This window comes from Pyrus communis, chromosome 14 (genome assembly GCF_963583255.1).
Source record: "Pyrus communis chromosome 14, drPyrComm1.1, whole genome shotgun sequence".
NCBI lineage: Eukaryota > Viridiplantae > Streptophyta > Magnoliopsida > Rosales > Rosaceae > Pyrus > Pyrus communis.
The window spans coordinates 16407675-16430275 of NC_084816.1; the positions used below are offsets into that span (position 1 = coordinate 16407675).

Sequence of the window (22601 nt, forward strand, 5' to 3'; positions counted from 1 at the left end):
ATGGTGGCGGAATTATTTGTTGGGAAAGCATGTGAGTGAATGATTAAAGAGTGAATGGAAGAATACATTTGTATTTGGAGTGCATGATGAATACATGTGGCTGAATTATTTGTTGGTGAGGGGGTGCACGGCTTTGACACAAAGGGGAAGGCTGGAATGTATGGAGAATGCACGGCTTGGGGAGTTAGAATGGGCTAGGCCCTTTGTTTTATGTCCTAAAGTGCATACAAGGCCTTCAATTTCGTCCAACACTTTGGCTCCAAGCATAAGCTATCCATCCTTAGCCCAAAAGTGCTCCAAAAGGCTCCAAAATGCACTTCTGTGCTCCTTAAGCCCTTAGAACCTGAAAACACACAAAAGAAGCATAAAGGACTAAAATAACTAAAGAAACACAACGTAAATGCACGAGAACAAGCCAATTAAGTCGCATAAATATGCTCCTATCAGAGACCCTGCACGACCTGCCGTGCCAAGCACAACTGCATGGGCTAGTCCTGCCTAACTTAAAAGCTTGAATTATACAAAGAAAAAAAAAATTCTAAAGTAAGTCCAAAATAAGTGCCAGCAAAGCAACAACCTAAGGAAGCATTATTTATCAACAGGCCTCGTACCTGTTGGAGTAATCCTTCTGGGCTACAAAGGCAGGATGCCGGGTTATCACCATCTATCATTTCTAAGCAGCTGCAATAAGATATTTAGTATGTGAACTTGGTAGAAAAGATACATTGGATGTCTAAGAAACGCTAATTATCAGGTTGGACAATGAACAAAATTCCAGTCAGAACCTTAAAACTTAGAATCTTATGGAACATGCAAAGCAGCTCCATGATGAGACAAAAGTGAAGCAACATGATCATAACCATCTCTAACAACAGTGTTGGAGTATCCTGCTGTAAGTTCAGCAGGGTGTGCTATCGCCTGATACCACCAATTTTAGCCGCCAATATAATTGAAGTTTGCTTGTTTTCTTGATATTTCTTCAGAATGTTAGCTGCCTTTGTAAGAATATCATCTGCATGATGGAGCAACCTACCACGGTACCATTCCTACAACGAGTCAAGCCACTTTCAGATCTCCTAAGCTCCACAGTGTTTTCCAATAAGTTTAATCATGTTATGTCAAGTATTGCACTATAAAGAACCATAATATAATTTAATTTTCCACTTATACTCCATAATTGTCCTACCGGTACATCCTATGATGATTTTTTTTTTCTCTCTAGAAGACAAGCATCAATGCATTTTCATTCTTAATCAAATTGCATTAACTTAGTGCAGTTTCTTAAAACCCCGTTCCCTTGTCATGACTTCATATTAAATCATTAAAATATATCTAAATTTTAATCATGTTGCGTAAGAGTAGTTAAGATTTAAGTAGCAAACAGTCTGCCACTACAACCCCTTGAAGCTAATTGAGTTAGTTATAAGAAGAGTTCCAGTAAAGATTGAAAATATATATTGCAGGCCCATGTTGTTTACATGCACCTACACAGAAATGTTGCATGGCTAAAGAAACACAACTTCAATTCAGCATTTGCATTTTATTCTTAGTGGTAGTTTGAGGATGAAATGTGCATGAACAGAATGATAAAAGCAATTAGGTCATGCAAGTTACACTAGGATTTAGCTATGCAGAAATTTTTCATGGGAAATAATTAAGCAAGCTGCTTTCATCAGTTTCATACAAGGAAAAAACACCCATAATCAAAAAGAAAGCTTTCCTCTCCCTCTCCAAAGAAAGGAACTTCAGATGGGAGACTGTTGTAACAGCCAGCCTTTTGTGGTCCCTTCTTTTCCCACTGAGGTTTTCCTTCCTTGCGTGCAGCCATCTTTAGGTTACCCATCCTAAAAGGAACAAGGTTGTAAATAGTAAAAATTCAATAGCAACCGAATTTTCGTCAGAGGAATGAAAGATTTTTAACATACATGTACTTGTCATAGCACTGGAGTTCACCAATTCCAGGAAACTTCCATCTACCATACATGTGCAGGATATCTGTGTGAGCAATGTAACAATGTTACATAAGACATCATTGGACTGGCTTCATACTCGTAGTTCTAGTATAATTGTAACATACTTAAGTTCACCAGAAGGACCAAGACCAACATGAATTACTTTAGTCTAAAGTAGGAGGGGAAATTGCACTATTCATATGAGCACTGCTTTGGACCACATTTCAGTTTATTTACAAGACTGCCACTCTGATGCTTTTAGCCAACTTGAATTAAGTACACATTCGAAGACTAAAATCAATATCAAATCTTACACCAGATTTTTACTGAATTTTAATTTTCTTCAAGGATTAAAGTTCAAAAACCCCTAAGTTAAATCTCAATCGTTATTTCATGAAACAAATGTGCGGGAGATAATCATGCATATTTTAATATGGTATTGTTATCGACATATTGAGCTCAATGGGTTATGTGCACTCACATCACACTCATATTTATATGTATTCTAAAAGTAAAATAAAAACGCCTACAATTAAACTTCTGTAAATAATAGCCTTGGAACAAAAAAAAAAATCTATTAATCTAGCAAATATTAAATTTATCAAAGTATTCTTTATTTTCTTAAATATTATACATTTTATTAGTTTTTCGCTTTACGAACTAACAATTTTATATATTTTTAACCAAGTAAAATGTACGCATTTGCTTCTTCTTTTTCCCTAAAATAGATTGGTCATTTTTCAATGTATTAACTAACAGAGAGAGATACAGAACGGAAGCATGCGTGTATGCATTGTTTAGGGTTAAGAGGTTACGCATAGGGTCGGTGAGGAGGGGATGGGTGAGGAAGGAATGGCAGGGTGTGGGTTTTCAGCTTTCTCCCTTGATTCAAGAGGTAATGCACTCTATTTCCTTAATTGTTTAGTGTCTAATTTGCCATTTGCTTTGTTAGAATTGCCATTCATATTTGGTTCTTTCATTCAAATTGCAATGCATGTTAATAATTTGTTCGGTTGGGTGCTAGGATTAAGTCTCAATTTTTGTAAATTAGGGCCTTGCATTGATTTTATTTATTTTTTTCTTGATAAACTTTTTGTATGATTCATCATTTTTCTGTTTAGCAATTGTTACAGATTTTGTGTTCCTTCATTAAAATTATCATAGATCTTTGTAGATTGTTTAGGTCACCTTAGGGTTAACTCTATTTCAGCTTATTGTTTTAAATTGTTGTTCACTGTTTGCTTTGCCATTGCATTTATTAAAATTGTCATTGATATTTTTTCTATCATTAATTATTGTTTAGTTAACTATTAGGGTTTCCTCTTAGTCATTTGTAGGTTGTTTAGTTCACCTCTAGGTTAGCTGGATGTCCAAACTTATCCTACAATTTAATCCATTGTCCTAATAACCATAATGTACATTAATTTCTGGTGCTCCATTGCATATAGGTAGTTGCCTGTTAAATATATCAATATTTGCATAGGGAAGTGTTATTGGCACTCCAAAAATCTCATTCTACATTCCTCACAAGTGTATTTTTCTTTCCTAATATAGAAAGTTTGGAGTGTAGAATGAGATTTTTAGAGTGCTAATAACAATTCCCTTTGCATAAGAAGAACCAACATTTGACAAGTATAAGCAGATGGAGCAACACAGAGAAAAACACTTGAATTTACAGCAAAATGAAAGGTTGGCGCAAAAAAAAAAAAAACAATTTAGGTAAAAAAGCACCTTAATTTACAGAGTTTATTGTTTGAATTTTTCTGTTCAATGTTTGATTTACCATTCCCTTTATTAAAATTGGCATGGCTAATTTTTCCTTCATTAAAGATGTCATAGATATTTTAAAATTGTATACTTACCTATTAGACTTTGCTCTTAGTCTTTGCAAATAAGGGGCTACATAGTGTTGAAAATTCTGATATTTCTGTTTTTCATAATTTTATTTTCCTTTGCTTATGAGTAAACAAAATTAAGACTCATTTTTAAGTTTATTGCTTTTAAATTAGGGTGTGTAGGCTATTTAGCTCACTGTTTAGTTCACTGTTAGGATGATATTTCTGTCTTTATAAACAATGGGGTTGCACTGTTTTCATTTTTGTGTTTCTTCATACTTTCCTTGACACGCCCCGATCCCGATATTGCCCAAATACCAGGATAGGCACGTGTTGGCCAACACCCAAGGGTGACGAAAGCCAGTTATTGAGTGCAAATGCTGAAAACAAGGGGTAGATAGGGCTTATAAATATGAAAGAATAATGAATATGCATTTAAGGAACATGTTTAGAGCATACAACTAACTAGAACACTAAAAGAAATAATATAAAATTGAATGAAACAAAGGAGTGGGTCCTACACCGAGAGGACTTGAAGATGTCGATGTGGAAATGCCTGGACGTCGGGATTATACACCTCGATTCTAAGTCCTGAAGGGGGCGCAAAACAAACATGAGTGGACCAAGTTGACATATATATATATATATATAATAAAACAGTTATCAACGTAATAATCCCCAGGTTTTATGAAAACACATATATATATATCATGATAAACATAGGTTTTCCGAAACCTAGCATGCCGTGCAATGTCTCAAATCATAACTTGTATATATAATAATCACTAGTGAATGTCCGATAACCCCCAGGCCCTATGCCAGCTCCCCGTCTCTGAGCAGACAGTCAGAGGAAAATACACTTCAGGCCTCATGCCGGCTCCCCGTCCTTGTGCTAATAGCTAGAGGAAACACACTTTAGGCCCTATGCCAACACCAAACCGTCGCCCGGGACGGACCGAAATCTATCCCTACGTCCCGTAGCGGAAATGACCATTGGGTAAGTACAAAACCAGTGAACATACATATATTGAAAAACAACTTCATAGTATAAAGTCATCCATCATCTATACTATAAAGAGGTGTTCTAAACATGTTCTAAATATCATATCGTCATCCATCAGATATTCTATAAGAACACGGGTTATAGGAAAAATAGTAATAATTCAAACTAGCCTCAGTCAGCATGTTATCTCATAAAACATAGTCATCAAATCATGCTTTTCATGTATGCATTTCTACTATCAAAACATGCATTTTTAGAAGGGGTCCACTCACTGTACTTAGCTGTCGAAGAGCCATGCAACTAGCGAAAACAGAAACACCACAAATAATTGCCCCTAAGCACAAAAACGGTACATTTAGTCAAACTCTACTCAACGACTTATTTTGGGAAAATGGACATTGAAAACGGGTTCAGGACGTCAAAATTAACCTAGGAGAAGTCTCGAACGAAAACCCAAAAAGTCAACCCTAAAGTCAACGTTGACCGTTAACGGGTCAAAGCCAAAGTCAATGCTGACTGTTGACCGAGTCAACAGTCAAACCGGGTCAAAGTCAATGGATCCAGGTCAAGGGTTTTGGGTTGGACCGGGTTGGGCCTAGGGCTTTAAGGATTTAAAGGGTTAAGGGTTTAGTTTCAAACACATAAATAAATAAAAAGGGTTCTAAGGCCCAAAGGCCATATCTGATGGGTTTTGGGTCAATGGGTTGAAGGCCCTAGGCTGCACAAAAAGGGCTTGGGCTTAAAGGCCCGGCCTAGTTCTTTTGGGTTTTTTTTATAAAACTAAATAAATAAATATAAATAGATTAAAGGATTTGGGTTGGGTTTAAAAGGATAACAGGCCTAAGGCCCTAGGTTTGGTATGGGCCAAATGGCCTGGTTCAAAAGGATTTGGGCTTGAAAGCCTGGCCTGAGTTCAGAACATGGGTCGCCGGACCCAATTCAAAGAGAAGGCCGAATTTCGACCGGAAAATTGAACAAACTTTAAACGATCATAACTTTGTCATTACTCAACGAAATCAAGTGATTCAAAAACAAAAATCATAGCTCTTGACGAGATGAGAGAATGGTACCTACATCTAGCTCACCGTGGTTTGGCCGGAAAACACCTCCAAAGCTTCGGAGGTCGCCGGAAACTAGGTAAAATTCAAATGGATATAATTTCTTCAATACTCAACAAAATTGGATGATTCAAAAAGGAAAGTTGTAGTACTCATCAAGATGAAGAGATTGATACATTCCACGCCGGCCAACTCGTCGTGGTTTGGTAGGAAATTGGCTTGAAAACCGTCGATTTCTTGTTGGAAATCCGGGGAAGTCTCCCTGACGTGTTTCCTCGTGGTTTGACATCCAAATCACAACCACGGGGCTAGAAAAGAACTATAGGGATGAAAAGAGAATCATTTGGAGTGTTTTGAGGCTTACCCAAAACGGAAGGATGAGGAACTCGCCGGAGTTTCTCTATGCTCCACAGAGATGAAGAGAGAAAGAGCTAACGTGGTGATGATGGTGATGCTGTCGTCGTTGATGAGGTGTGGGCACGGGTGTGTGTGGGTTGGTCCTCGGGGAGAAAAAGAGAGTTGCAAAGAGAGCCAAGAGAAAGATAAGGGAGAGAAGAAAAAGAAGAGGTTGACTCGGGGGAGAATAGAGAGGAGAGAGACCGGGGACACAAAAGCAAGGTGGGCCCCCTGGGCACACCTATTAAGACCCAAAAACAATTTTAAAAAGGAAAGTATCCCCCAAACTTAGTGAAAATACAAAAATACCCTTTTTCTTCCGTAAATCCTAGGACGGGTTGTTACATTCCTACTATTTGCTTCTCAACAAATCAACTTCAGGTTCCTTTTCCACTTTACATCGTTCGAATATTCATATGTTGCTAGGTTGTTTTTTCATTTCTTGGTTTCTTATATATTTCTGAAATGCACTTTTGATTTGATTCTTGATATGCATGTAGATCCAACACAACCATACAGATCAAACCATCCATTCACACAGCAGCCACAAAACAGACCATTAGTGAGGTATTTATCTATCTATCCATTTTAAATTTTGTTTGTACAAAGAAATTTCTGATGCAAATCTCTTTACTGTGTTTCAATACAAACTCTTTTTCCTTCTAATTTTTTGCTATGTGATGTATCCTTGCAGCTCAAGTATACACACTTTTTTCAGAAACAGAGTCTCATCCACTGGAATCTGGATTTCCTAGCAGCAGGTATATCCTAAACCTTTCACAATCATATGTCACTTTCAGTCATTAGAATTTTTTTTTCCTTCTAATTTTTTGTTGATACAACAGTGATTGATTATGAATACTTGACTACATCTTTATGAACGGGTTTGACAACCGAACTTAACTTTTTCTACTTAAAGCATTGAATTTTTGCTTTTGGTTTTTTTGTTGTTACTTTGATTGTGGTTATCAAAATTTGTTGTATGTTTGTGTACAAATGTATGTGCAAGTATATATATGTATCAATATATACCCTAAGTATATGTCTAAATAAATGTATAGGCATCTGTATAGCTATATGTATATGTGTGCGTATATACATGTGTATGTACATATGTATGTATGCATCTCTGTGTGTATGTACATGTATGTGTATGTATATATGCATCTGTGTGTGTACGTACATGCCTATATAGGTATGCATGCATGCATGTGTATATATGCATCTGTTTGTGTACGTGCATGCATATCCATAGACATGACTAATGTTACATAGCAGCCACCAAAAGTTTTGTTTCGCAGAGCGAGTTTTATGGATTTCCACCATGCTTTTGAAGTTACCTATTTTCTGTTTTGTTTGGCATAATTTTATGCCGGCGAGTGGTTTGGTTTAAGGTTCTAACAGAGAGAGGTTTGGGGTATCGCAAGAGGATTTCACAGATTAGATTTGGGGTTTGATTTGTGAGATTTGTAAGGAGAGACAGATGGAACAAGGGTGAGAGAGAGATAGTAGGATTTGACGGATTTGGTTTAGGGTTCTGACAAAGAGAGGTGGGGAGTGTCCGAGAAAGGGGATTTCAGGGATTATATTTGGGGTTTTATTTGTGCGATTTGCACAGAGAGAGAGAGAATGTAAAAGTCATCTTTAGCGCCCATTTCCAGGGATTTGTTTGTCTGCCCTTGCTGCATCCTTTTGATTCTAAAGGTAAAAAAGTGATCTTAAAATCATAGGTTTATCATTCATTCGCTATGTGATTTCTTTGTTTATGAATTAGGGATTCAGTTTGTTTTTTTTTTTTGGCTCTCGGTTGTTTTCTGCGATTTTGGCCTCTGAGAAAACCTAATTGCTGGTTCTTCTTTCTCTGTATTGAGTTATCAATAGTAATGTATTGATTGTAATTCTATCAGATGCATTTGTTTTACATTAATTTCTGAGCAAAATTCATGTTTTTTGTTTCAATTTTTATGTTTTTATCATTATTAAAGTAAATACATATACTTGATGCTAATTTAGGTTTTTCAGAGGAGCATATTCTAATTTTTCAATCCGATTTTTAGTTTTGTTTAATTAAGAATATAGTGAAATGAAATGAACAGAAAAGGGTTATTGAGAAAATCACAACTTTTCTTTGTGTTTATTACAGAATTAGTAAGTTGGAATTTTTGAGAGTATATTGCTTCTTGGAGCAGCTATTGTTTTGAGATTTTGAATCCCATATTGGGAATTCAATCCTTACATAAATAGTTTGAATGATCTCGGGTGTCTCCACCCATCACCAATTGGTTTCGGATTGGATGCTCGAATTGTAATGGAATAAAAGGTATTGTTGTTTTTTTTATTATCTTTCATTGTTTGAGTGGGGAATGTAAAGTTTATACAAATTGCTTCCTGATGGTGTTTATGACTGGTTTCTGTATTTACTTTTAATGGTTAGTACATTAAGGGCATCACGTACTTCCTAAGTTCTCATGGTCAAGTGTTTGTATGGTGTTGTATGTACATGTGTCATCGTCATCCCGACTTTGAATGTGTAACTAGCAGGATGAAGAGGTTTTGTTGTTATTGCCTTGCCCAAAGCAAGGATTTCATTAAGGTAAGGTTAGAGTTCTTTATCCTTTTTGGTATTTCAGTCAATTGGTGTATCTTTCGACATCTGTGCTAAGTGCTTCGTGAAAATTTGATATATGTTGTCTAAATAGTTGTGTTTCAGATGCATTCCCGTTGTTAGCAGCTTTTCTTTCGTGAAATGTAAATTTTCCGTCGATTTTATGCATGCATACCCTACATTACAATAGTTCTACTTCATTTCCTACATTTCTCACAAGATTGATATTAGCAGTAATTTTTACCTAACAACCATATATCCTCATCTTACCTAGGTTCAAAATAGATCTTATTGTGGAAGATAATACGAATCAACACAACTTCCTCATGATAGGAAAGCATGCTGAAAAAATACTTCGTGTTTCTTGCCACACTCTGGTGATAGAGGATGGATATGAGGATCCTTTCATAGTTCTGCCAACTCTAAAAAATTTGGTTGGCAAGACAAAACAATTTCAGCTCTCTTTTGGAAACCAAAACACTGACTTTGGGAAAATAGACTTCATCATTCATGGACTACTACAAGATCAACCGCACTTGAACCCAACAATTGCCTTAGTCACACCACAAACACCTGTTACCACTACAGGAAAGCAAATTTTAACTGAAGCGACCCCCAACCCATTTACGCCTTTCCAGCAACTACATCAACAACCCCAACCAGCTACACCCACAAAGACTTCAAATAGAGCATTGTTTCCTGATCAAACAAAGAAATCTGACAGGTAAAGTTCTCTTCTTGCTTAATGATCTCATGTGTAAATCTTACAAACCATGCTTCTCTTAGGTACATGAATATGTTTTCCTACTCATGAAAAAACTTCACATCACTCTTTTGTCACTCTTGCATTCATCTCTAACCTTTTAAATTTATAACTTGACTCAGAGCAAAAAACCTCGCGACGACCAAACAAAGACAACCAATTCTACCAGAATTGCTAGAGAATTTCACAATCTGGTTGTCCCCAAAATTGAACCAGCCGACAAAGTGCTGTTAGCCACACTCAGAACAAAATCTCAAAGCAAAAAACCCAAAGATAGGTAACTTACAATTTATTTTTCACACACACACCTATATAACAAACATTATAGTAGCGTTTCTTTAACTATGATTTATATTTTTTGCTATAGTGCGGAAGATGTCGACTCTCAAAAAAAATGGACAATACAATCTCCGTAATCGACTGCTGCAAGCCGTTCTACATGTTGTCAGCTATCAACATTTTTTCTTCAACACCTGCATGCTCTTTGCTTTGCACGTTTGTGCTTGGAAATGCTAGAATGAGAACAAAACAGTCTTTATCTTTTTTGTCAACTACTCAAACATGTACCTAACCTAGAAGATATATATTTTGTCACCTTGGCTACAAGGGCAACATGTCTTTGAACTATATGTTACTTCTGTTTCTTCTATATATTAGGGAATCAAAACGTTCTGTTTCATCCTGTTAATTGTACAATGTAGTTTAAGATGATGCATTCAAGCCCTGCAGCATCGCGCAGGCATTTATTCTAGTTACTTTAGTCTAATGTAGGTGGGGAAATTGCACTATTTATATGAGCAGTGTTTTGGACCACATTTCAGTTTATTTACAAGACTGCCACTCTGATGCTTTTAGCCAATTTTGTCTTTATTTACAAAAATGTCACTTAGGCTTAAGACCCGATTTTCAGCGGCTTCATCTCTGGTTCTTCTCCCTCAACTCCAAAAACCCTAAACCCCAAATCATGGATCCGAAGCTCTTCGCCAGAATCCTAATCCGAAATGAGATGGCGAGGAGGACCTACTACACGAGCAAGACCAAGTAGCCGACCCTCTACAACAAAATCAGCCCGCTCGGAAACCCTAGCTTGAATGTGGTTCTAGAGCTCGATTCTATTTGCTTCCATTTGCTTTCATCTGCTTCATCTCTCCAGAAATGTAAAAAGAAAAAACCTCCGTTCATCCAAATCAATCCTAGAATCCCGAAACCAAAATTCATCTAGATCGTTCCAATCTCCCTTCTCCCAGTTCGTTCTCGCTCGATTTTCTCTAGCTTCTCTCTCTAAAATACCCACTTGCCGCTGCCTTCTTTCTGATGTTTCAATTTGCCGGCGACGGCTTCTAGGATTCTGGCAACGGTCGACCTCGAGGTTGGTCTCAACCGACTTATCCTCCAATCGCCGATCTCCTCATGTTTGCCGCAAATTTGATCCTTTCTGATCCTACTCTCAACGATTCTCTCCCATGGATGTCCGACGTCTCCTCTCTCTCTACAATTGGTAATTTTTTTAAAATTATTATTCCAATTTTGGTTAGTGGTTGTGGAATTTACCATTTTTTTTCCTGTTATCAACACTATATATATGCATGACAAGTATAAACAATATTTTAGGGCAAATCTAGTTGTTTAATTTTTTGAATTTGAAGTTTTAGTTTTGTTCTACTTTACGGCAATTTAAGTTATTCTGAAATGGTAGATGGTTTAGATCTTTTTGTGCATTATTTACCATTAGATCTTTTTGTGCATTATTTACCATTTCAAAAAGGATCTAAACTCTTTACTCTCATTGTTGAAAGTGCGGTATTGACAATCTGAATTTATATGGCATTGAGAGCATACAGTGTCATAATTTAGTCACAGTTTCAGTAGATCATTCTTCAGATAACATTGATAGACTTTGTCATTAGTAGATTTATTCTGAATATACAATTATTTTGATCGTAAAGATGACATTTGGAGTTGCATTTTCCTTTGGTAGCTCAAATCATCTCATATTAGTAAGTGGAGTTGCATGTTTGATGAGGGATTAGTTTAGTTATGCATTTTCACTGTTTTCAGTAAAGATGGTACCAAGCATTCGTGTTTCTTTATTTTTTTTGTTGACATCCATTCAGATTGCATTGGTTCAGCCTTCAGTGTAAAGGGGGCAATGTAGTGCCCTAATTGGTCTGTGATAAAAAAGGTCAGTTCATCTAAATTCAGCACTTGACTCTCAAACCCTGAATCTGATTTCGTCTCCTTCTGCTGATCTCCTCCATCCCCCTCTTCTCTTTTTCTTCAGTAAATTTAATCAACTAACTCGATTATTCATTTTTTCTGATAGAACATCTGCAGCTCCACGAACGATTCAGTTTTTCCTTGATCATTGTCAAACGCTGTAGCAACTGTAAGTTTGTCAAAATTTATAATTATGGTTATTGATTGCTGGAATTTTGATGGTAGTGTTCCGAATTTACTTGCTTATGATCTTTGTATTGCTTGACTGTGAAAAGATGGATACTTTACTGCAAAATGTGTTTAATTTAATGGAGATTTGCTAGGTTTTTTTAATACAATTAATTGGATAATGGATATTGGAGATTTTCTCCAAAGGATTATAATTTATATAGAATTTATAAGTTTTATTACTTTCGGGTTACTTTATGTTTCGAATTAGTTGGATTTAGCATTCTTCACAAGCTTTGACAAGTGTTTAATTTCTAATTTTTGTTCCATGCATGGTTGATTTTCTTTGATAATTGTTGAATCGCTTTTATATTTGCTTGGTACTTAGGATCTAAAGCATTTTGCCTTTTGAAGAGCAGCTGCAGGGAAAGTATGAGGTACCCTTTTCTTTGTTGTGTTTTTATTTTTATTTTTTTTTTTCTAATTTTTATGCAAGACATGAAATATTGTAGGAATCAAATGTAAGATTGTCACCAAATGTATATATCTTTTGTGGAATATTATTGGTGATTATGGTATGCATAGTTAGTTTTCCTTACTCTCTTTGAATTTCTCTCTAATTTTCTTTCCTCTTCCTCATCTGTATTGTTGTATGTGAAAATCTGAAATGATAGCATTTGTTAATCTACCTTATTATTGGTGATTATGGTAAGTCTGTGCATAGTTAGTTTTCCTTACTCTGTTCGAATTTCTCTCTAATTTTTTTTTTACTCTTCCTTATCTGCTGTGTTGTTTGTGAAAATCTGAAATGATAACATTTGTTAATCTGTGTTTTGGGTTGTGATTTCGATATTTTACTTCCAAGTTCTGAGTCATTCCTTCTCCCATGGTTTCTTAACTTTTGAATATGTAGCGTAATGCCCTATTGCTAGACATTCTGGCAACATAGGTGGTTATGTTGCCAGATAGTGTATATGAACCACACATTCTCGCAAAAGTTTACCTGATCAATGGTTTAGATTTATAGTTTGGCATATGTGGTCAAACTATCATTCTGAACCATTGATAAGATGGGTGTTTGCTTAACGTGTGGTGCTAGATTTAAAGTTTTGCGACATTTCTGCTATTTATAAGAGAACAGTGCTCTCTCCTCTTCCCCCTTGCATATTGATAATTATATATGTGTGTGTGTGTCATTTTTTTTGTGCTGTACATGTTATACGAATGCAAATATAATGCTATACCCCCCCTGACGTGCTGAAACTCACATATCATATAGGATGCATATGTTGTTTTGTTTTATTGAACTGGACTAATATAGTTTAGAGTTTCTACTTATTTGATTTGAATATGGAGTAAATTTGCTCCTCTGTTAATAAGTTCATGTTCCCTCTCTTAGTTTAGGTATTGGTTATACCCCCTTCTGCCTTAGGGTCTTTGAAGTGGCTTCAGAGTAACAAGGGTTTAGGGTTTAGGGCCGGATTAAAACTTTGGAGTTTCTCTCTCCCAACTCTCTCTGTAACCATCCATCCGCTATGACGTTTGAGCGCTTAACAGGTTGGGGAGGAGGACGATGACGACTCCGCTCTGAGTGAACTCGACCTCCGCCGCAACCCACTCATTGTCTTTGTTTCGCTTCAAAGATCCGAGCTTTTCTACATGTCGGTGAAGTACAAATTTCTTCCGTAACTCTCGATTCAATCGTCGGTTGATGCATTAATTTCAATCATCCTTTTTATCCCTTATTTCTTCTTCCTCTGCTTCGCTTTTGCTGCTTGTACTTCTTCTTCTTCCCCCTTTTGGTTCCCCCCTCTCTTGCTTTATTTCTTCTGATATTTTCTCTCCCTCTTGCTTTCTTCAAAATCCCACAACAGTCTTTGGAGTTGGAGGCATTTGCTCTGTTGGGTTTTTTTTCCAATAACTCAAAAGGTTCGAAATGTATTCCCTTTTCATCTGCTTGGAAAAGGTTTCAACTTTAATGTCTGTATGTAGGCCTGGCAATTCCTGATACGACCTGATAACCTGACACGACATGTTCCGAAATTAATAAGTGTTCGGGTCGACACGATAACGAATCGAGTAACCCGATAAGCACCTGTTAAGATAACGGGTTGATTCGGGTATACACGTGGATAACACGATACACGATAAGGAGAATATTATTTTTATAATTTTATAACCCTAAAAAAATACTGTAATAATTATATATATTAATTTAACAATTTTATGCCCTTAAAAACTATAATATATATATATATATATATATATATATATATATATATATTAAATTAACTATAATAATTATACCCCCAAAATATTAACTATCTATAATAATTATATATATATATATATATTAAATTTTGAATTAAATTTTATAAAAACTATAATAATTATTAATTAATATGCATCCATTGATTTGATTCCATAATTGATAATTCTATTCCATTCTCTGCAGTGCTACCCTTTTTGAAGAAAAAGGGAGGGAAAATGAAAATGATAAGAAAAGTTGAAAAGAAAACAAAAAAGAGAGGGAATTAGGGAAAGATGGGTAGGCACCGTAGGCTGCCGGAGGGAAAAGTGAAAATTATAAGAAAAGTTGAAAAGGAAACAAAAAAGAGAGGGAAAAATGAAAATTAATAGAAGTGGTGAGAATTTTTTTTTTTCTTCCAGTTATTAACTTTTTATCACACATATGCCATATCTCACTATTTTTATAATGACTCACGTGATATACTACTCCGTGTACCAATCAATTATACATACAAAATAAATAGATTTAAATCTACTTAATAAATATATATATATATATATATATATATATATATATATATATATATATATATATATATATATATATATACACGCACACCATTGAACTTGATGACATACGAATTCTCCGAAACTAATTTTAACGATCCCAACCATCAAACTTGTTTGTATATGCTTCGAGATCACATCAGCAAAAAATCGCAAAAAACAAACATTCAGAGATCAAGTAACAGGACAAAGCTTTTTCGACGGTTATAAACGAAAAATCACGATTTAACGGTTATTTTAACTTCGATTTTAATGATTTTTTACAACTACACTCATTAACCCTATATGAATACAAGGAATGAATTTGATCTTCAATTTAAAGTGGATACCACAAAATCTTATGTTATACTTGATAAAAATATAAATAAACTCTTAAGTGTTAGTCAATCTATTGTTTTTATGGGATACGAATTCCCCGAAACTAATTTCAACGATCCCAACCATCAGACTTGTTTGTATATGCTTTGAGATCACATTAGCAAAAAATCACAAAAAACAAACATTCAGAGATCAAGTAATGGGACAAAACTTTTCGATAGTTATAAACGAAAAATCATAATTTAACGATTATTTTAACTTCGATTTTGATGATTTTTTACAGCAACACTCATTGACCCTATATGAATACAATGAATGAATTCGATCTTCAATTTAAAATATTTACATAAGTGGATATCACAAAATCTTATGTTATACTTAATGAAAATATAAATAAATTGTAAGTGTTAGTCAATCTATCGTTTTGATAAGATATGAATTATCTGAAACTAATTTCAACGATCCCAACCGTCAAACTTGTTTGTATATGCTTCGAGATCACATCAGCAAAAAATCACAAAAAACAAACATTCAGAGATCAAGTAACGGGACAAAGCTTTTCGACGGTTATAAACGAAAAATCACGATTTTACGGTTATTTTAACTCCGATTTTGATGATTTTTTACAACTACATTACTTGACCCTATATGAATGCAATTAATGAATTCGATCTTCAATTTAAAATATTTACACAAGTGAATACCACAAAATCTTATATTATATTTAATGAAAGTATAAATAAACTCTTAACTATTATTCAATCTATCGTTTTGATGGGATATAAATTCTTCGAAACTAATTTCAACGATCATAACCGTTAAACTTGTTTGTATATGCTTCGAGATCACATCAGCAAAAAATCGCAAAAAACAAACATTCAGAGATCAACTAAAGGTACAAAACTTTTCCACGGTTATAAACGAAAAATTACGATTTAACGGTTATTTTAACTCTGATTTTGATGATTTTTTACAGCTACACTCCTTGACCCTATATGAATATCATGAATGAATTCGATCTTCAATTTAAAATATATTACACTAGTGGATATCACAAAATCTCATGTTATACTTAATCAAAGTATAAATAAACTCTAAGTATTAGTGAATATATTGTTTTGATAGGATACGCATTCTATGAAACTAATTTCAACAATCCAACCGTCAAACATGTTTGTATATGCTTCAAGATCACATACGTCAAAAATTTCAAAAAACAAACATTTAGAGATCAAGTAACGGGACAAAACTTTTCGACAGTTATCAACAAAAAATCACAATTTAATGGTTATTTTAACTCCGATTTTAATGATTTTTTACAACTACACTCCTTGACCTTATATGAATACAATGAATGAATTCGATCTTCAATTTAAAATATTTACACAAGTAAATACCACAAAATCTTATGTTATATTTAATGAAAGTATAAATAAACTCTAAGTATTAGTAAATCTATTGTTTTGATAGGATACGCATTCTATGAAACTAGTTTCAACGATCCAACCGTCAAACATGTTTGTATATGCTTCGAGATCGGATATGCCAAAAATTTCAAAAAAAAAACATTTAGAGATCAAGTAACGGGACAAAATTTTTCGACGGTTATCAACGAAAAATCACGATTTAACGGTTATTTTAACTCCGATTTTGATAATTTTTTACAGCTACACTCCTTGACCCTTTATGAATATCATGAATGAACTCGATCTTCAATTTAAAATATTTACACTAATGGATACCACAAAATCTTATGTTATATTTAATGAAAGTATGAATAAACTTTTAAGTGTTAGTGAATTTATTATTTTGATGGGATACGCATTCTATGAAACTAATTTCAACGATCCAACTGTCAAACATTTGCAAAAAACAAATATTCAGAGATCAAGTAACTGGACAAAAGTTTTCGACGATTATCATTGAAAAATCACGATTTAATGATTATTTTAACTCGGATTTTGATGATATTTTACAGCCATGCTCCTTGACCCTATGTGAATACAATTAATGAACTCGATCTTCAATTTAAAATATTTACACTAGTGGATACATCAAAATCTTATGTTATATTTAATGAAAGTATGAATAAACTCAAGTGTTAGTGAATCTATCATTTTAATGGGATACGCATTCTACGAAATTAATTTCAACGATCCAACCATCAAACTTGTTTGTATATGCTTCAAGATCGTATACGCTAAAACTCGCAAAATAGAAACATTCAGAGATCAAATAAAGGGACAAAACCTTTCGACGGTTATCAATGAAAAATCACGATTTAACGGATATTTTAACTCCGATTTTAATGATTTTTTTTACATCTACACTCCTTGACCCTATACGAATACAATAACTGAACTCGATCTTCAATTTAAAATATTTACAGAAGTGGATACCACAAAATCTTATGTTATACTTAATGAAAGTATGAATAAACTCTTAAATGTTAGTGAATCTATTGTTTTGATGGGATATGCATTATATGAAACTAGTTTCAACGATCCAACCGTCAAACATATTTGTATATACTTTGAGATCGTATACGCCAAAAATTTCAAAAAACAAACATTCAGAGATCAAGTAATGAGACAACTTTTCAACGGTTATCAACGAAAAATCACGATTTAACGGTTATTTTAACTCCGATTTTGATTATTTTAACAGCTACAGTCATTGACCCTATATGAATACAATAATGAATTCGATGTTCAATTTAAAATATTTACCCTAGTAGATACTAAAAAATCTTATGTTATACTTAATGAAAGTATAAATAAACTCCAAGTGTTAGTGAATCTATCGTTTTGATAAGATACGCATTCTATGAAAATAATTTCAATGATCCAACCGTCAAACTTGTTTGTATATGTTTCATGATTGCATACGCCAAAAATCGCAAAAAACAAACATTCAGAGATGAATTCAATCTTCAATTTAAAATATTTACACTAATGGATACCACAAAATCTTATGTCATGATGATCGATGAAAACTGAGGATTTTGTAAAAGGAATAACATGCAAGCTTTTGAGTTCCATCGGTAAGGTTTAAACTTTTGAGAAAGACTTCACAACCTTGAAAACAAAAACTCTTTCATTTTGCATATCATTGCACATCTGATATTTTGTAATAGATTAATAGTGTATGAATGTTTGTTTATTAGGCTCTTATTTTCAAGTGTAGATGTAGTACTTAAACGACAAATGTGTTTTAATGATTTGAAGTAATATTTATGTGGTAATGTGTGGTATGTGCAAATTTAAGAAAAAAAAACATTTTTCTTAACGGGTCATAGCGGGTCATAACGAGTCGTTGGGTAAAGTGACTCGATCTGTTAAGGACCCATTAAGATAATGGGTGTGACACGACACGACCCGTTAAAATAACAGGTGTTACAAGAAAACGACACGAACACAATAGACACGATCCGTTTGCCAGGCCTATCTGTATGTGTTATTACTCTTCACTGATTGACAAGAACTAGGGTTAAAGAAAAGCATCCTATAAAGTTTAAACTGGAAGGGGGCAGGTTATCAATTACAGTTGCGGCAAGATTTTGGTATTAACCATTTAATCTCTCTGTGTTCATGTTGAATTTTAGTTGGGGCAATCGATTTTTATAAGTGGGTTTGACAGTACTCTATAGGCGAGTAATTTTAGGAAACATGTTGTGAAATTACAGAAGTTTCTATGTTGAATTCACTTTATTTCACTTTGAATCATTGTCAAAGGACTGCTTTTCGGAATTTGGTGGTGCATGAGGAAGTTCTTCGGGTAATTCAAACGTTCAGAGGTTAACTTTCCGTTTGGAGATTCTGTTGAAAATAAGTTGTGGTCATGAATTTTCAGCAAGAGAAGTTCGTCATGTTAGTTTGACAGTTAGTACTTCTCAATATTTATTCGTTTCATTAAAATGGTCTACAACGACATCCATTATTCTGTGTTTAAGTGTTTATTTTTTTTGGTTTTTGGTTTAGGCACTTATTTGGTTATGTCTGTGTTCTCTACCTCCTCTAACTCTCCTTTCCTTTTCTCCTTCTTTCCTCTCTCTACAAATTGCAAATATGGCGGAATCGGTGGAGCTTCCCACTAGCCTCGACATCCTTCCTTTCCGGAACAAGGTCCTTTTAAGATTTGATTTTTTTTTTTTTCTTTGGCTTATTTTCGTCTGATTTCTCAAACGATTTTGCTAATGAAGAGAGTGTTCGATTCTTTGATTTCTTTTGTCCGCCTCCTTCTATGTTGCTTTGTCATTTTCATTTTCCAGTGTTGGCTCATGGAAATTTGTAAAAATGACTCTAGTTTTCTGAGAAGGTTGGGATTTTGGTTATGTTTTTTGCATAGGGAAGGGTAAATGATTCTTATTCTGTTAATCGGTCTCTATGTGTTTCATTCTCCACTTCAACTCCTTTGTTTGGTAGTATCATATATTGTATTCATGCAGTATAGACTAATGCTTAAATTAGATGTTGCTAAAAAAGGGTCTTTATCTTCTAAATCCTTTGCTTGCTCTACCTTGAATACGTTTCGAGTTCTTTTATTCCTTATGAAGAAGTGAACTAAATAGGATGATATTTATATTTCTTAAGATTTGGTTCCCCAAAATGATTGTGACGATGATGAAAAATGTTTATTCTGTGATTTAAAAAAAGGGTCAGATAATTTCGTAATTTTACATTTTTTTAGTTTGTCAAATCTTTTACCTTAAATTTAGGTTGGGTTTCCCTTGAACGGAAAATTGAGAAAAAGGATAAGATTTTGACATTTTATTGCTTTGAGATGCTACTTCTGAGATTATTTTGAAGTTCCTGTTCATTACAATATTGTGATTTTGATAAGAGCTTTGTCTACATGTTTTTTGTTGAGTAATGGTTTACTTGGTTAGAAGAAACTCTTTGAGGTTATGTTAAAATCTATTTTGTGGATGAATCTAATTAGTTAAATTTGTTGGGTTTAAGTGATGCGAGAAATTTAAATGCAAGGTTGAGGTTTTTTTTTTTTTTCTTCTTCTCTGAGTTATGTTAATAATTCTACCTAAATTTTTTGTAAATTCATGGTTGGGTTTAACTTATATTAGAAAACATGGATCATTCAAGTCTCAGTACAACTGGATGTTTGTTTACTTGCACAAAATTTTTGTGCATATAAGTTTTCTACTTCTCAAGTTCTTTGTCCTCGTGTTTATTAATTTTGTTTTTATCTATTCATTTGGGCTGTCTCGGTGAATTGAAGATCTCAGTCAAGGTTCTTTCCCTATCATTTCAAGCTAGATTAGCTGGTGAGTGATATGCTCTTTGTACTGGTGCGGTATCATTGGTGCTCACTTTGTACTACTGCTTTTGTAACGTTGGGATGTTTCAAGATTTATGACTCTGTGCGCTTTCTCTCTGCACTCTCTTTCTTCCCTCGCTCCCTCTCTAATGTAAAGCCATTTTATGGTACAATGTGTTTATACAATAGGGAGAGAAGAGAAAAATTGTGAGTGAGGATGTCACCTATTCGTGCGGATCTTCGATTCGGTGGGTGGGATTGTGACAGTGAGAGAAAGAAAGTATGATAATGGGAGTAAATTATACCCCTTACAAATATTAGTTTCGGTTCTCATGTCCAAGTTTTTCTTTCTACTTTTAATTAAGTTTTGTTTGTATTTTATGTTTTCATGGAATCTCTTGCACAGATTTCAATTACGTTGTACAAGAATATCCTGAACTCAAGTCAATCAGGATATATATATTTTTTTTTAAATTTTTTTGTTTGGTTGAAACCATTGAATTTCGTTGTACTTGAATGATATAGATGTGGGGAATTCATTTACATAAGGATTAATTTTAACCATTGAATTTTATTTCATTTTTCCTTGGAGCTTGAGTAACAAGATCATCAAATTCTTATATTTGTGATATGTGAGAATAAATCCAGATGCATAACAATATTGTTACACTTCTACCCTTATTGGGTTTTTTATACCGTTTGTGTGTTTGCTTAGTCTTGCCTTGGAGTTGGATGCACTTTGTGTAATGGATTGTGATTTGTTTGAAAATATCTTTAGTGTGATGATTTTGAGTATAATGTGTTTTCCTAATACTGTTTTTCCCCCTCTTTGTAGTCCAGTCTTGCAGAAGACATCTCCATTAACCGGTGACAGATGAAATCGTTTGCTGTCGAGGTTCCTGTGCAAAAGAGCGAAAATGCTGCTAGTGGAGGATAGATAACAGCTCAAGACACATGGTATGAGGGTGCAAGTAAACTGTACATATGCATATGGAAAAAGTAAAAAGTTAAGGCGGGTTGGCTGTAGTATCTCCTTCTCGCCACAACAGAAAATACTTTTGAACTGCATTAAGCTGTTAATAAATTAAGCTTAAGCTATATTTTACTTATGAATGGGTAAACTGTTTTAAATAGGAAAATTAAGTGCTTATATCAGGTAAACTATCAATTTTACATAGTTTTCTGGCAAAATTAGATATATAGTTTAATTTGAAGAGTTGTGTTGACCTTTACTTTTGTTAAATTATATAGTATAATTGCGTCCCCTTTTTCCAATCCCTATATATCTGCTCAACTCTTGGGTCAATTATTTGCTAGTAGGAATGTTTAATTGCTTGATCAATGATGTCGATTCAATTTGAAGAAGAAATAGGACTTTTGTTCTATAGGGATTTGAAATAGGGATTGAGACTCACATATGAGTAAGATGTCCCAATTGTTCATTGATTCTTAGGTGCTACATCTTTTTAGTTGCTTTATGTAGAAACCAATGCATTAAAAGCATGAGGCGTGGGCGATAAATACATATACACATATATATACATACATATATATATAGATGATATGATGAAAAGCACAATGAGCACACATATAACAATGTACGCAGATAGCCACATCCATTATATAAAAAAATTAAAATCAGAAAAAAAAAAAAAAAAAAAAAAAAAAAAAAAAAAAAAAAAAAAAAAAAAAAAAAAAAAAAGGTAGAGAACGATGGTGCAAGGAAGAGGTATAAGGCAGTTAAAAGCCTACCCAAAATTTGGGTTTGGGAGTTAAAAACAAAAAAAAAAAAAGAAACCCTTGCGACACCCTCCGCTGCCTAGGAGGCTTCGGCGACGCCTTCCGGTGCCTTCTGCCCACACCCTCAAAACAAAGACGGCAACCCTGAAGCCAAGCCTCACAGGGCGTCTAGGTGCGTCTTGAGGTGAGCCTTTTAAAACATTGGTATAAACTATTCATGTCTGTTGTGACTAATATATTCAATTCCCAAAGCAACGAGCGGGCATATTTTCTCGCTATTTTAGTCTAAAGTATGAGGGGAGATTGCACTATTCATGTGGAACAGTGACTTGGGGTGGATTTTGAGTTATTTACAAAAATGCCACCGCCTCTTCTGTTTCAGATTGAAAATTGCGATTTATTTACCAAATTGCTACCCTTCAGCCGTGCACATGTCGACCATCGTAGAAAGGGTG

General features: G+C 34.4%; 1 long non-coding RNA gene across 2 annotated transcripts; it reads left to right on the top strand.

Moving 5' to 3' along the window:
- The first annotated feature begins 10539 nt into the window (after positions 1-10539).
- Positions 10540-21557, top strand: LOC137715748 (uncharacterized). Of its 2 annotated transcripts, none has more exons than XR_011065582.1 (5): positions 10540-11110; positions 11727-11794; positions 11936-11998; positions 12386-12434; positions 21242-21557. It is a non-coding gene; the product is annotated as an uncharacterized lncRNA (long non-coding RNA). The 2 variants fall into 2 exon arrangements; XR_011065583.1 differs by having other exon boundaries at positions 21247-21557.
- Positions 21558-22601: the final 1044 nt, after the last annotated feature.